At 45.9% G+C, this 13,953-nt stretch overlaps 1 protein-coding gene and 1 long non-coding RNA gene across 2 annotated transcripts in view; one reads left to right on the forward strand and one right to left on the reverse strand.

The window, feature by feature from the left end:
* Positions 1–1,988: 1,988 nt before the first annotated feature.
* Positions 1,989–13,953, forward strand: part of LOC310762944 (disks large homolog 5-like) — a gene marked incomplete at its 5' end in the record, with an annotated part of 31,230 nt that continues 19,265 nt past the window's right edge. Inside the window, one exon of the mRNA XM_083614814.1 lies at positions 1,989–2,137. The remainder of the gene's footprint in view (positions 2,138–13,953) is intronic.
* On the reverse strand, positions 6,313–13,676 carry LOC310763041. The gene is made up of 3 exons (XR_014548418.1): positions 12,930–13,676; positions 6,600–12,885; positions 6,313–6,492 (listed from the first exon to the last, which is right to left on the reverse strand). It is a non-coding gene; the product is annotated as an uncharacterized lncRNA (long non-coding RNA).

A 13,953-nucleotide genomic window follows, 5' to 3' on the forward strand; every position in this document is an offset into this window, starting at 1 on the left:
CAGCGCGTCACGCCATTCAGCAAGTGCCAGGATCGCGCCGCCGCCTCCAAGCCTAAGGCGCTGCTCTCTCTCTCTCTCTCTCTCTCTCTGTGACGCCAGAAGGACTTGTTGAGGCGGCAGGTCACGTGGGCCGCCTGCCCGCCCTTCGGCTCCTCCCGCCGCTCCCTGTCAAGCGCGTGGCTCTCTCGCTCGCTCGCCTCCATCTGCTCGAGGCAGCCTCGGAGAAGCGCGCAGGGCCGCTTGGGAGGAGGCGAGGGGGAGCCTGGAGAGCCCCGAGACCAGGCAGGAGCCAGCCGGGGGGGGAGCCGAAGCCGAGGAGAGAGGAAGGGGCTGGACTTGCCGGAGAGACCGACGAGGGGTCGCTCTCCGCCTTGGCGCGCAAGTCGTGAGGCGACCAAGGGAGGAATCCCGCCCGCCTTCTCCCCTTGGTGGCGGGCGTCGTGAGGGGGAAGGGGCAGCCTCTGACTGGAGCGGCGGCCGCCTGCCTGGACGTGCGCTGAGGCTCGGCTTGCGCGCCTCCCCGCCCAAGAGCAGCGCTATGGCTGGGCCTGGGCTTGGCCGAGGGCGCTGGCCGGAGCAGCAGCGGGAGCTCTTAGCCATGGCCAATGGCGGAGGCGGCTCCAGGAGATACTCCTCGGACTCCTCCTCGGCAATCAACGCGGCCATCATCCCCAGGACCATGGAGGTCCCCTGCGCCCGCGGGCAGCGCATGTGGTGGGCCTTCCTGGCCTCGTCCAGGGTGCCCTTTTTCTTCTCCTGCTCTGGAGGACCCTCAAGTACCTGGGCACCGTCTGCTGCCACTGTGGGGGCAAGGAGAAGGTAACAGTTTCTCTTCTTTCCCGGGTTCTCGCGCTTGAGGGCCGCTTCACACGTTGCCTGGGGCGGGTCAGGAAGCTGAGGTCGGGCGCAGCGGGCCCACTCGCGTGTCTAGCCGGTGCCTTCCTCTGGGAGCTGCGAATGGCCGAGGAGTGGGGGGAAGGCGAGGGTTGGACACCTGCAGAATGTCCCGTTCATGGTTGGCAACTCATTTCAGGGAAACTTACAAATAAACTGTGTGTTCATATTGCGGCCCTATAACTGGAGCCTTTGGGTGTTGACAGGGAAATGGGTCCCAGTGAGTTCAGAGGCTTCATTCTTAATTAATTTAATTTATTCTGTCCTATGGACTCAAGGCAACTTGCAGCAGTTCTCCCCACCCCACCCCATAAATTTGTAATAGTTCTGTCCCAAACAGGCTTGTGATCTAAGGAAATCAAATGGTTGGGGAATGAAAGAGGTCAGATAAATAAAAATCACATAAACATTAAAAAATCAAGAGCTGCAAAACCAATTCGTCCGGAACCAATCCAAAGGACAAGCCCTTTTTGTACGCAACCACCTGTTGATGGGCTCCGTGTACCTCTGATACAGTGTTAAGACCAATGCTAATAGCTGTAGGTGCTGTTACAGAATGAATAATACTGTGGGTGGGCAAGTTGCCTGGAGGTGACAGTTTCAAATGACTAGATCCGCATTTCTCAAACTTGGGGCGCCACTGGTCCTGCCAGCTAGGGATGATGGGAGTTGTAGTCCAACAACAGTTGAAGACCCAAGTTTGAGGAAACACTGGGCTGAGTAGGGCTGGGATGCCCATCGAGTAAAAGAACAATGTCCCTTGTGAACCAGTTTTAATGGCGCTGAGTTCACATGATATATGGATTTCAGCTAGGTCAAGGTCACTCTAGAAATAATAAATGGGTTTGTGTTGTTCAGTCACTGTATTGCAGAGAACAATCTGAATTAACTAGAGTGAGAGAATATCCCAGGTCCTTGTGTCTAGGACTGCAGTCTAAGCTTTGTTTTGTTCATTTGCTGGATTCCAGGAATGAAGGATCAGCTGTGAATGTATTCACCCATACTGGTACAGAACATAGGGTGAAGTTTTCTGCTGAAAATGGGTCTTTGTCAGAGTTTGAGGCGCAGCGTCACCAAAGCTACAGCAAAGCGGAGAGAGAGAAATCTGTGCATTTCTTTGATGAGGAGTCACAGCAGGAACCTGATCCATAGTGTCTGCATGGTCTCCATCCACCTGCACAACCTGCAGAACAGACCTCCGCTCCGTTAAGTAGAAAGGCTGGTTCAGAAACCAGACCTTCAGGTGAGCTGCCCTCCTTTTTATATTTTAAGTGCTACTTGTTTTACATGCCCATTTGTCATGCCTCTTTTTAAAAACAACAACAACAACAACTAAAACCTTTTAAAAACTGAGATTAGCTTGTTTTCATTATATTCTATAGAACAGGGTGGGGGACTTGGATCTGCCCAACAAATTGGATCCCTCGGTCCCCAGCCTGCCATTGGCCAGCTTTGACAAGAAGGCAGGGCCACCCCCTGTCAATCACACAATGTCCTAAAGATGTCAGGCGACTGACACCTGTCAGAGTTCAAGGGGGGGGGGGCGTCATGGGCCAGCTCATGGGCAATTATAGCGACCCTCTTTGAAGGTGTGCTTCCAGCATCAATCAGCTCACTGGCAGAGACAGCAAGAGAGAGCACCCACTTTCAAAGGAGAGGCTCTGGGAGCAGCAGCTCAGCACCGCCCTGGGCGCTCGGCAGACAGGCCTCGCCTTTGCCCCCAGCCTTCCCTGTGTGAAGGTAGGATCCCCCTCCCTCAACCAGCCTCCCCCACCAGTCCCCCCTCAGCCACACACCCCAGTCTTCCCTGCATGAAGGGAAGACACTCCAGCAAGTGAAGAGTATCTTTTTGTTCACTTTGAGTTGAAAGTGTGTGTGATTCTGAACTTTGCCCACAGGTACAAGAATGCACTCCATTCTTTCAATGGGTGCTTTCTCTAGGGTTATCGGTGGTTAATATGAGATATTTGGCATAAGCGCTTGCTTTAGAAGATTTCTCTCTGACCACAATCCCCTTTATTTTTTCTTCTTGCCTTAACAACAGAAGTCCGCTTTCAAGAGGCCTCTGATTCCTAAGATGGGCTTAGGAGCATTGAGATATTCGTCTCAGCCCCCCAAAACGGAAGCCATTTCCATCCCTCCCAAGAGAAGTGATTCTATTAACACAAACAGCAAGGTCCACCTTGGAATCCACCACCACGGCCTTCAATGATAAGACTTGGTAAGTGGCATTTTGGATTGGACAGTGCAGGCCATTTCTTTCCTTCTGTCGTCTGTGCAATTTAAGAAGAAAACATTCTGCTTTCTCTCCAGCTGTTGCTGCAAGCCTTTGATTCAGACTCTGTTCTCTGTCTTTGGCCACTCAGAGACAGCCTTTCAAAGGCCCAGGAATAATCCTCATTTCAACTTCCAGGAATGCTGCTGCAGTGCTGTCATGCAGATTTCTAGAATTCTCCCAAGTTAGTTCATGTACCAGCCTCCTATGAGACACAGGAGTGAATCATTGGGTTTGTGCAGCCCTTGTAAGGTCTGTGTCAGGCCCCATGCACTGCCCATGTTGTATTACGTGCCCAGTGCACATGATTCCTTGTCTCACTGAGTTTATATCTTTGTTTAGAACTGCCAAAGATAGAACAGAGCAATGTCTCTTAATATTGTGCTTGTGGGAGTAAATATTGTGCTTGAGGAGGAAAGCATTCAGGAGAAGGATAGCAGGGAGGGGACAATGGTGCCCAATTCCTTACCCGTATACCTCTTTTGCTTTTTGGGTTTTTTAAACAAAGATGTCCTTGTAATTGATATATCTCCATATAACTACCAGGGGATGCAGTTTGATTTTTCTCTGTAATAATAACGTGTGTTCCAGAGGACCACTCTATATTGCTTACAGCAGAAATCTTGCAGGTCTCTTGTGAAATTTAGGCCCTAAAGGACTCCCCACCCCCTTTCTTATGAAGCCTGACTGTTTTTCCTTTTGTATTTTAAAGCAGGTTCTTCCATCACCATAAAGTATCAAAAAGAAGGTGTAAAAATACCATGGACACCCAAATACCCCAAGACTGGCTCCAATAGGGGTAGTATATATATTTATATTATTTCTTTCTTGGGAATTACTGCATGGATGGAGAGTTCTGCAATCTAGGTAGTAGATTTTTGTCAATGTTTAGAACAGGGCACCCTCCCACCTTTGGTGGGCCCCAGGGTCACATTTGGAAATCTAAGAAACCCGATTGGCCAGCTGGGTTGGGGGTGGGGCAAAGGCAAGGCAAGGCCGAATCTATTCGTCCTACTCTCATTTTCTTCACATAGGCTGACTTTCCGGGCCCCTGGAGAGGCCTGTCAAGGCCACTTGCTGTCCCGCGCGCCCCCTTCGGGCCTTGACCCCCCCTCCAAAAAGCGTCTGCTGCCCCCCGACAGCAGAGCGCGCAGGACAGTGGCAGCACCTCATTTTGCCCGCACGTGGCTCTGGGAGCAGCAGCTCAGCGCCGCCCTGGGCGCTCGGCAGATAGGCCTCGCCTTTGCCCCCAGCCTTCCCTACGGGAAGGTAGGATCCCCCTCCCTCAACCACCCTCCCCCACCAGTCCCCCCTCAGCCACACACCCCAGTTCCCTTACATGAAGCTAGCATCCCCCCTGCTCAACCACACACCCCAGTCTTCCCTGCATGAAGGGAAGACACACCAGCAAGTGAAGAGCATCTTTCTGTTCACTTTGGGTTGAAAGTGTGTGTGATTCTGAACTTTGCCCACAGGTACAAGAATGCACTCCATTCTTTCAATGGGTGCTTTCTCTAGGGTTATCGGTGGTTAATATGAGATATTTGGCATAAGCGCTTGCTTTAGAAGATTTCTCTCTGACCATAATCCCCTTTATTTTTTCTTTTTGCCTTAACAACAGAAGTCCACTTTCAAGAGGCCTCTGACTCCTAAGATGGGCTTAGGAGCATTGAGATATTCGTCTCAGCCCCCCAAAACGGAAGCCATTTCCATCCCTCCCAAGAGAAGTGATTCTGTTAACACAAACAGCAAGGTCCACATCGGAATCCACCACCACGGCCTTCAATGATAAGACTTGGTAAGTGGCATTTTGGATTGGACAGTGCAGGCCATTTCTTTCCTTCTGTCGTCTGTGCAATTTAAGAAGAAAACATTCTGCTTTCTCTCCAGCTGTTGCTGCAAGCCTTTGATTCAGACTCTGTTCTCTGTCTTTGGCCACTCAGAGACAGCCTTTCAAAGGCCCAGGAATAATCCTCATTTCAACTTCCAGGAATGCTGCTGCAGTGCTGTCATGCAGATTTCTAGAATTCTCCCAAGTTAGTTCATGTACCAGCCTCCAATGAGACACAGGAGTGAATCATTGGGTTTGTGCAGCCCTTGTAAGGACAGTGTCGGGCCCTATGCACTGCCCATGTTGTATTACATGCCCAGTGCACATGATTCCTTGTCTCAGTGAGTTTACATCTTTGTTTAGAACTGCCAAAGATAGAACAGAGCAATGTCTCTTAATATTGTGCTTGTGGGAGTAAATATTGTGCTTGAGGAGGAAAGCATTCAGGAGAAGGATAGCAGGGAGGGGACAATGGTGCCCAATTCCTTACCCGTATACCTCTTTTGCTTTTTGGGTTTTTTAAACAAAGATGTCCTTGTAATTGATATATCTCCATATAACTACCAGGGGATGCAGTTTGATTTTTCTCTGTAATAATAACGTGTGTTCCAGAGGACCACTCTATATTGCTTACAGCAGAAATCTTGCAGGTCTCTTGTGAAATTTAGGGCCTAAAGGACTCCCCCCCCCCTTTCTTATGAAGCCTGACTGTTTTTCCTTTTGTATTTTAAAGCAGGTTCTTCCATCACCATAAAGTATCAAAAATAAGGTGTAAAAATACCAAGGACACCCAAATACCCCAAGACTGGCTCCAATAGGGGTAATATATATATTTATATTATTTCTTTCTCGGGAATTACTGCATGAATGGAGAGTTCTGCGTTCTAGGCAGTAGATTTTTGTCAATGTTTGGAAGAGGGCACCCTCCCACCTTTGGTGGGCCCCAGGGTCACATTTGGAAATCGTAAGAAACTGTCAAGGGCACCACAACATAGCCCTTTTGCAGAAAAACAATCCACAGTAATGGGATGAGAAAAGCCTCCTCCCCAAAGCACCAGGTAAAACACCCATGCATACCCCCTTAATAAATAGAACACAGGCCCAAAGAAAGGCGACCCCTAAATTAAAAACAAACCAGACCCTGATTTATTTATTTTTTAATTGAGAGGGTTAGGAAGAGGGTCTAAGGGGGGAGCGCTATTACACTCCCTCCTTTCGCAGCATCAGTTCCTGTTGCCAAAGAGGCAGGCCACTTTTTGAACTGATAAGTGACAACAGGTGAGAAACCAAACAAAGCCCGACTGACCATGCCTGGTTCTCTGCAGGTTGTTGTGAGGATAAGGGAGGGTGTCCTACATATGACCACCTTGACCTCTTAGGAGAAAGGGTGGAACATCATCACCACCAAAAAGGGGGGTATTAATCCCCCCTTCCTTTTTGTTGCTTCAGTGTGTTTTGATTTTTTGGCGCTACTGCAAATTCAGCCCCCCCCCTGCCCCCAGTATACAATCATGCTGATTGATTGGTGTGTGTGATCCTTCTTTTCACAGGGATTGTCCAGGGAGGCCCTCTTTTGATCATTTGCACTCAGATCATGACAACAGTTGAACAAGAACAAAACAAGGTCCTGGTGGATTCCTTTTTCATATGACTGATGCTGCAAGCAACCTGTTCTGATTCCCCTACCCCAGTCTTTATTTTATCACATTTAGGTAGTCTATGTAACTGGAAGCTTACATTGCTCAAGCTTTGTTCTTTTGGTGTGTAATAGCCATAGGGATTTTTATTTAATTAGAATTGCAGTCTCTGTTATAGGGATCTGACAACCTCTAGTGTGGTCCTGTAACTTGCTAGTTTTGCCACTGTCGATAAACGTAGTGTGTCTGTTTTGTTTTTTAATTTTTGTTACAATATGTATCTTCTGACTGTACCAAATTCCATTCTGTGTTTCTTTTTGCACTTCTGACTCCATTTCCCAACCGTGTGTTTATCTTTTTCCTTCGTAAAGAAATTGCATGTCATGTTTTGTAGGTACTGTAACTTTATTGTTCAAGTATCATTTAAGTAGGACTATATTTGTGATGACTGTTCCTAACATTTCATTATGTACATAGGTTTTCTTTCTTCTGTTTTTTCCCCTTCCATTTTTTTTTTTTTTGCTTTCTATTTGCATTAATTAAAAAAAAAAAAGGGATTCTTCTTCCCGGAGATACAGTGGTACTTCTGGATGCGAATGGGATCCGTTCCGGAGCCCCTTTCGCAACCTGAAGCGAACGCAACATACGTCTGCGCATGCGCAGGTCGCAATTCTCTGCGCATGCCGTCATTTTGAGCGTCTGCGCATGCGCAAGTGGCAAAACCCGGAAGTAACGCGTTCCGTTACTTCTGGGTCGCTGCGGAGCATAACCTGAAAATGCTCAACCTGAAGCATATTTAACCCGAGGTATGACTGTACTGGCTTAGGATCTCAGTCTTTGGCCTAGGGAAGGGGTTACTTCCACACCTAAACAATGAGAGTTTATCAGCTCATAGATGAAAACTATGGTCAGAAAACCACTTGATTGGAATACAGTCATACCTCGGTTAAGTATGCTTCAGGTTGAGTGTTTTCAGGTTACGCTCCGCATCGACCCAGAAGTAACAGAACACGTTACTTCCGGGTTTCGCCGCTCGTGCATGTGCAGACGCTCAAAATGACGTCATGCACAGAAGTGGCGACCCGCGTACGCGCAGATGCGGGTGGCGTTCTACTCAGGATGCGAACGGGGCTCCGGAATGGATCCTGTTCGCATCCAGAGGTACCACTGTACCACCTTCTCTCTTGTACCATCTAGGGTATAATCTGTCCTTGAATCTCTGAGGCAAAGGCTCTGGGACATATCACAGTGATCTCCGATCTCAATCTCATGTTATCTGTGGCCCGATAGCAGTAGGAATTCATTACAGGTACGATTTTCAGATATTTGCATATCTTAGAAATCTGTCTGTACCAACTTATCGGCGTCTTTTTACCAAAGCCAGATTAAATGTATTTCCATCAGAAGTGCTAAATGGCAGACTGAGAGGCATCCCTTATCAGAATAGGCTCTGTGTATGCTCTCAGGACGTCGATTGTATGAGGCATATCCTACTGCATTGCAGACAATATGAGCATGCTAGGGATCTGTTGATTAAACCCCAAGTGGCAAATCGGCCGGGTAAATCTGAAGCCTACTATACTAAGTATCTTCTGGATGACAAGTGTAATACAGTGGCCATGGCAAAGTTTGTTTCAGTAGTCATACATATCAAAGATCATCATACTCAAGACTAAATAAATATCGTCTTGGTCTTCCTCTCCCAGGGGGTTGTCTGTATGAATCTGTATTTTATTCTGAACCTATGTTACGGGTCTTTGGACCACAATAAAGATTTATTATTAATAATAATATTTGCGATGACTGTTCCTAACATTTCTTTATGTACAAAGGTTTTCTTTCTTCTATTTTTTCCCTTTCCTTTTTTTTGTATTTGCTTTCTATTTGCATTAATTTAAAAAAAGGGATTCTACTTGCACAGTTGTTCAAAGCCAAAATTTGGTTGGAAATTTAAACCTCTGTTTTGCAGATACTATTTTATAGATCAAAATACAAGAGAGAAAGAGAAAGAGACGAAGAAATGTAGAAAGGCTATTGATAAATTCTTAGTTAAAATAAGATGAGGGACAACATATATTTTTTTAAAGAGGGAGGCCAGAGTTGGACTTCAGCAGTGTGATTGAAACAGACTGGTACTGTTGCAACATGGATTTTCTTAAACTAAAAAAGTCACTTTGTATGAAAAGAAAAAAAAGTTGTTAAATAAAGGTCAATTTCTATAACTTGACTTGTATGGGAGTGTTGCATAATTACCTTTCTGACTCCATTGTTCAGTTTACTACTATCAACCAGGTTACAGAATTTAAACAAATTCACAAACATTTTCAAGTGGATAGCCGTGTTGATCTGTCATAGTCATAATAAATAACAAGATGAAAAATGAAAAAAATCTTTTTTAATAATTCCAGTGGCACCTTAAAAATCAACTAAATATAAGCTTTCAAGGTGTGAGCTTTTGTATGTAATACACACTTCGTCAGATGCTCTGAAGCAGAGGTGGCTTCAGCCTTATAACTGTTGATGACTGTTATGGCAGTTGGTTCCACAGGGAAGGGCAAGGGATTTTTAAAGGGATAGATGACCAAAATTAGCTTTAGTATGTATAATGGGACATGAATCCAATATCTCTATTCAGACCAGGTCTCTCCATAGTTTTTAGTTAGGTAATGAGTTGCAATTCAGGAAATTCTCTTTCAAGTGTATTTCTAAAATTCTTTTGCAATAAGACAGCTACTTTATGATCTTGTAAAGAATGTCCTGGGAGACTGAAGTGTTCTCCTATTGGTTTCTCTCTTTTATGATTCCTGATGTCAAATTTATGCCCATTTATCCTTTGGCGTAAAGTTTGTTCTGTTTGTCCAATATAGAGAGCTGAAGGGCACTGTTGGCATTTGATAGCATATATAATGTTGGAAGATGAACAATTAAATAGGCCTGAGATGGTATGTTTGATGTTATTGGGGCCAATAATGATCTTGTCCGGGTGTATGTGACAGCAAAGTTGGCATCTAGATTTATTGCAGGCTCTTGTGCCAGTGTCCATGTTAAATCTGGTGGTTGTTCCTGTTGCCAAAGAAGCAGGCCACTTTTTTGAACTGATAAGTGACAACAGGTGAGAAACCAAACAAAGCCCAACTGACGTGCCTGGTTCTCTGCAGGTGGTTGTGAGGATAAGGGAGGGTGTCCTACATATGACCACCTTGAGCTCTTAGGAGAAAGGATGGGGAAAAACCATCATCACCACTAAGAAGGAGGGTATTAATCCCCCTTCCTTTTAGTTGCTTCAGTGTTTTTCAATTTCTTGGTGCGAGTGCAAATTCAGCTCCCGCCGGTAAACAAGCATGCTGATTGATTGGTGTGTGTGATCCTCCATTTCACAGGGATTGTCCAGGGAGGCCCTCTTTCGATCATTTGCACTCAGATCATGACAACAGTTGATCAAGAACAAAACAAGATCCTGTGGCTTCCAGCCGGCCCTCTATAGACATATAGAGCGAAGTGACTGAAACGCTGCAACAGATTCGTACATAAAACAGTTGCTTGCGGTGGGTGTTGTTTGGTCCACCGTTAGCTGCCTGTATGGTTGTTACAACTTGGAGGTCGTTGCGGACAACATCTTTGAGGCATCCGTGGAAAGCGGTAGGCCTTTCGCTGGCAGAATTCTTGTACATTTGTTTCTATACAAATGAATGAATGCAGAATTTCTTTTTCATAAGACTCTGATGCTGCAAAGTGAGTGAGAGAGAAACCCTTTAGGATACGTTTACAAAAACCTCACCTCTCCCCCCCCCCCCATTCCCAAGTATTTGGTGGTTCATGTTTACTTGAATTTTTTTAAAACAAGCAACCTGTTCAGCTTCGCTTTCCCCAGTTACCCCCTGTTTATTTCTCCTCTGCATCTGATACAAAGAAAACCAAACGAAACAGTGTCGAGTTCCTACTCAGCTGAGTGAGCATGACTTTTTCATGAAGTGTGGTTCTGTCCTTCCATAAGAGCTGTTCTATCTTCAAGAACAATCAGTTGTGTGGATTGTGAATGGGTTTTCTGATAGGTACCCAGTGAATCCAGGGGGGAGAAGCACTCTTCCGATATATGGGTGAGGCCACTGTTTATATCTCATAAACTCCTTTGTCTGTTCAAAAAAGTTATTGGCTTCTTTTATGCATGAGTTAATATTTAAATGTCATGGTGTATCTGATCAAACTGTGCTCAATGTGTATTCAGAATAATAACTTTGGGTTGCTGGGCCTACATTAAGCAGTAGATCATAAGGGTTAATAACTGTGTCTAGAGACTGCTTTATTTTATCACATTTAGGTAGTCTATGTAATTGAAAGCTTACATTGCTCAAGCTTTGTTCTTTTGGTGTGTAATAGCCATAGGGATTTTTATTTAATTAGAATTGCAGTCTCTATTATAGGGGCCTGACAACCTCTACTGTGGTCCTGTAACTTGTTAGTTTTCCCACTGTCGATAAATGTAGTCATAATAAATAAGATGAAAGATGAAAAAATATTTTTTAATAATTCCAGTGGCACCTTAAAGATCAACTAAATATAAGCTTTCAAGGTATGAGCTTTCGTGTGTAATACACACTTCGTCAGATGCTCTGAAGCAGAGGTGGCTTCAGCCTTATAACTGTTGATGACTGTTATGGCAGTTGGTTCCACAGGGAAGGGCAAGGGATTTTTAAAGAGACAGATGACCAAAATTAGCTTTAGTATGTATAATTGTATGATGTGTGTCTGTTTTGTTTTGTTTTTTAATTTTTGTTACAATATATATTCTGAACTAAAAAAAGTCACTATATGAAAACAAAAAAAGTTAAAGAAACTGAGTATTGTGTTAAAATAAAGGTCAATTTCTATAACTTGACTTGTATGGAAGTGTTGCATAAATCCCTCTCTGACTCCGATGTTCAGTTTACTACTATCAACCAGGTTACAGAATTAAAACAAATTCACAGACATTTGTAATGGTTATTTTACAGTGAGATCCAAAACTGCATTTTGTTGATATAGTTGCAATTACCTGTGAAGCATAATGACTCCAAAAGAAAATTCAGAGCAAAGCTTGCTTAAGTTTTGATACCATTGGATTTAAAAGATGCTAGCTTGGCATACCACTCTTTGTGCCCTTCCCATTTAACAAAATAATACATTTTGAGTATCAGTGGTAAACATCTGCCTGACGGAAATTGGGCGTGGTAGATGGTCCTTTTTCTTTCCCGTGTAAGAGGCATTAGGCAAAAGGTAAAAATTCTACTACCTCAGCCCTGCAGATTTGGAGTCCTAACCCATGACCTTCCAACGCCCAGTTTGGAAATGGGACTGCTTTATAAGCTTTTCTCAAGCTAATATGTGTAAGGCTGAAAAAGAAAACAATTACCCCAAGTTAAGAGAAGTCTTAAAATGGCAAAGCCATGGGTTGGGGGATATAAATTTTGGACCATGCAAAGGCTTCATTGGACCTGATTTCAGATGTCTTGGGAGAGAAAGAATGTCTTATGAATGTACGTCTTATGAAGTAAGCTAGCATTCCTTCAGCTACTGATATATTTGAATAGCTGTCTCCATCCTTTCCTTCATTAATAATCTGCATGATTTTGGTTTGGTGAGCTCACTGAAGAATGGCCATAAACTACATAACAGCTAAGTGAAATATTTTCTGCTATTATATGGGGCATGTGGTTATCTCAAGGAATGAGGTGGTTTTTCTAATTCTACATTTTGACATGACATAATGACAGAACCATGGTGGACACTGGAGTGAGTTGCATAATTGTTTAGCTAAAAGTGATGTAGCTGGAGGCTCTTTGATACATTAGATGGATTAATTCATTTCTCCTCTACAGCTTGGGGAACATAAAGATCAAAATAGTTTATTATCTGTAACTTTTGCTATTCAGGTGGGTGATTTATGCCAGGGGTAGGCAACCTAAGGCCTGTGGGCCGCATTTGGCCCAATCGCCTTCTCAGTCCGGCCCACGGATGGTCCGGGAATCAGTGTGTTTTTACATGAGTAGAATGTGTCCTTTTATTTAAAATGCATCTCTGGGTTATTTGTGGGGCATAGGAATTCATCCCCCTCCCCCCATGTAGTCTGGCCCACTATATGGTCTGAGGGATGCTGGACCGGCCCACGGCTGAAAAAGGTTGCTGAACCCTGATTTATGCCCTTACATATCCTGGCCAGGCAGTCCCAAGTTCTGCTAGCGCATGATGGAAGTGGGAGGGAAAGGGGTTAGCTCCAGCCCTCCATTCAATGCAAGAAAGGCTATTGCACATCTACAAGACCAAAGGAATTGGCACTGCTAGTCTTCATCGCTTCCTAGAAGGCGCTGCCTGCGAAGGTACAAAGAGTGAGCCTTCCATTCTTACTTCCTGGCCAGGACCACCAAAACTCACTTGCGGGGACATCCCCACTTTCAGCCACGGGGAGGCAGGCTTCACAAAACCCTGGGCAAGCGTCTATTCCTATCCTTGTTAATGCAATGCTTTCGTTCATTTTCCCAGAACCCACGGCCTCCTTCCCTGCCCGCAGCCAAAGATTGCTCTCAGATCTGAGCCGTGATAAAAAACAACAACAACGCCAACCATTCCAGCCAAACGCTGGGTTTCAAGAGCAGCCTTTAATCGGCGGGGATCGTGTCCCTCTCGGGGGTGCTCGCTATGTCTCCTTACTCCTCCGATGGAGAACGAAGGGAAACAGAGACAGAGAGAGAGAATGGCATGCAAAAGAGGCGAGCCGGGCGGGGGTGAAGGGAGGCCGATCTCTGCTCTGCCGCCTTTCCTTCTTGCCATTTGGGGTCCTTCCTCCCCGGCCCGACCATTAGGCGTGCAAGTCACTGAGATCCGCTGAGAAAAAGAAAGCGGCTGGGAAAACATCGCTGGATTGGGACTCCAACCGTATAAGCGAGCGGGAGAAGAGAGGGAGAGTCAGCGCGTCACGCCATTCAGCAAGTGCCAGGATCGCGCCGCCGCCTCCAAGCCTAAGGCGCTGCTCTCTCTCTCTCTCTCTCTCTCTCTCTCTCTCTGTGACGCCAGAAGGACTTGTTGAGGCGGCAGGTCACGTGGGCCGCCTGCCCGCCCTTCGGCTCCTCCCGCCGCTCCCTGTCAAGCGCGTGGCTCTCTCGCTCGCTCGCCTCCATCTGCTCGAGGCAGCCTCGGAGAAGCGCGCAGGGCCGCTTGGGAGGAGGCGAGGGGGAGCCTGGAGAGCCCCGAGACCAGGCAGGAGCCAGCCGGGGGGGGAGCCGAAGCCGAGGAGAGAGGAAGGGGCTGGACTTGCCGGAGAGACCGACGAGGGGTCGCTCTCC

This window comes from Podarcis filfolensis (assembly GCF_964270895.1).
Source record: "Podarcis filfolensis genome assembly, chromosome: 5".
Taxonomy (NCBI): domain Eukaryota; kingdom Metazoa; phylum Chordata; class Lepidosauria; order Squamata; family Lacertidae; genus Podarcis; species Podarcis filfolensis.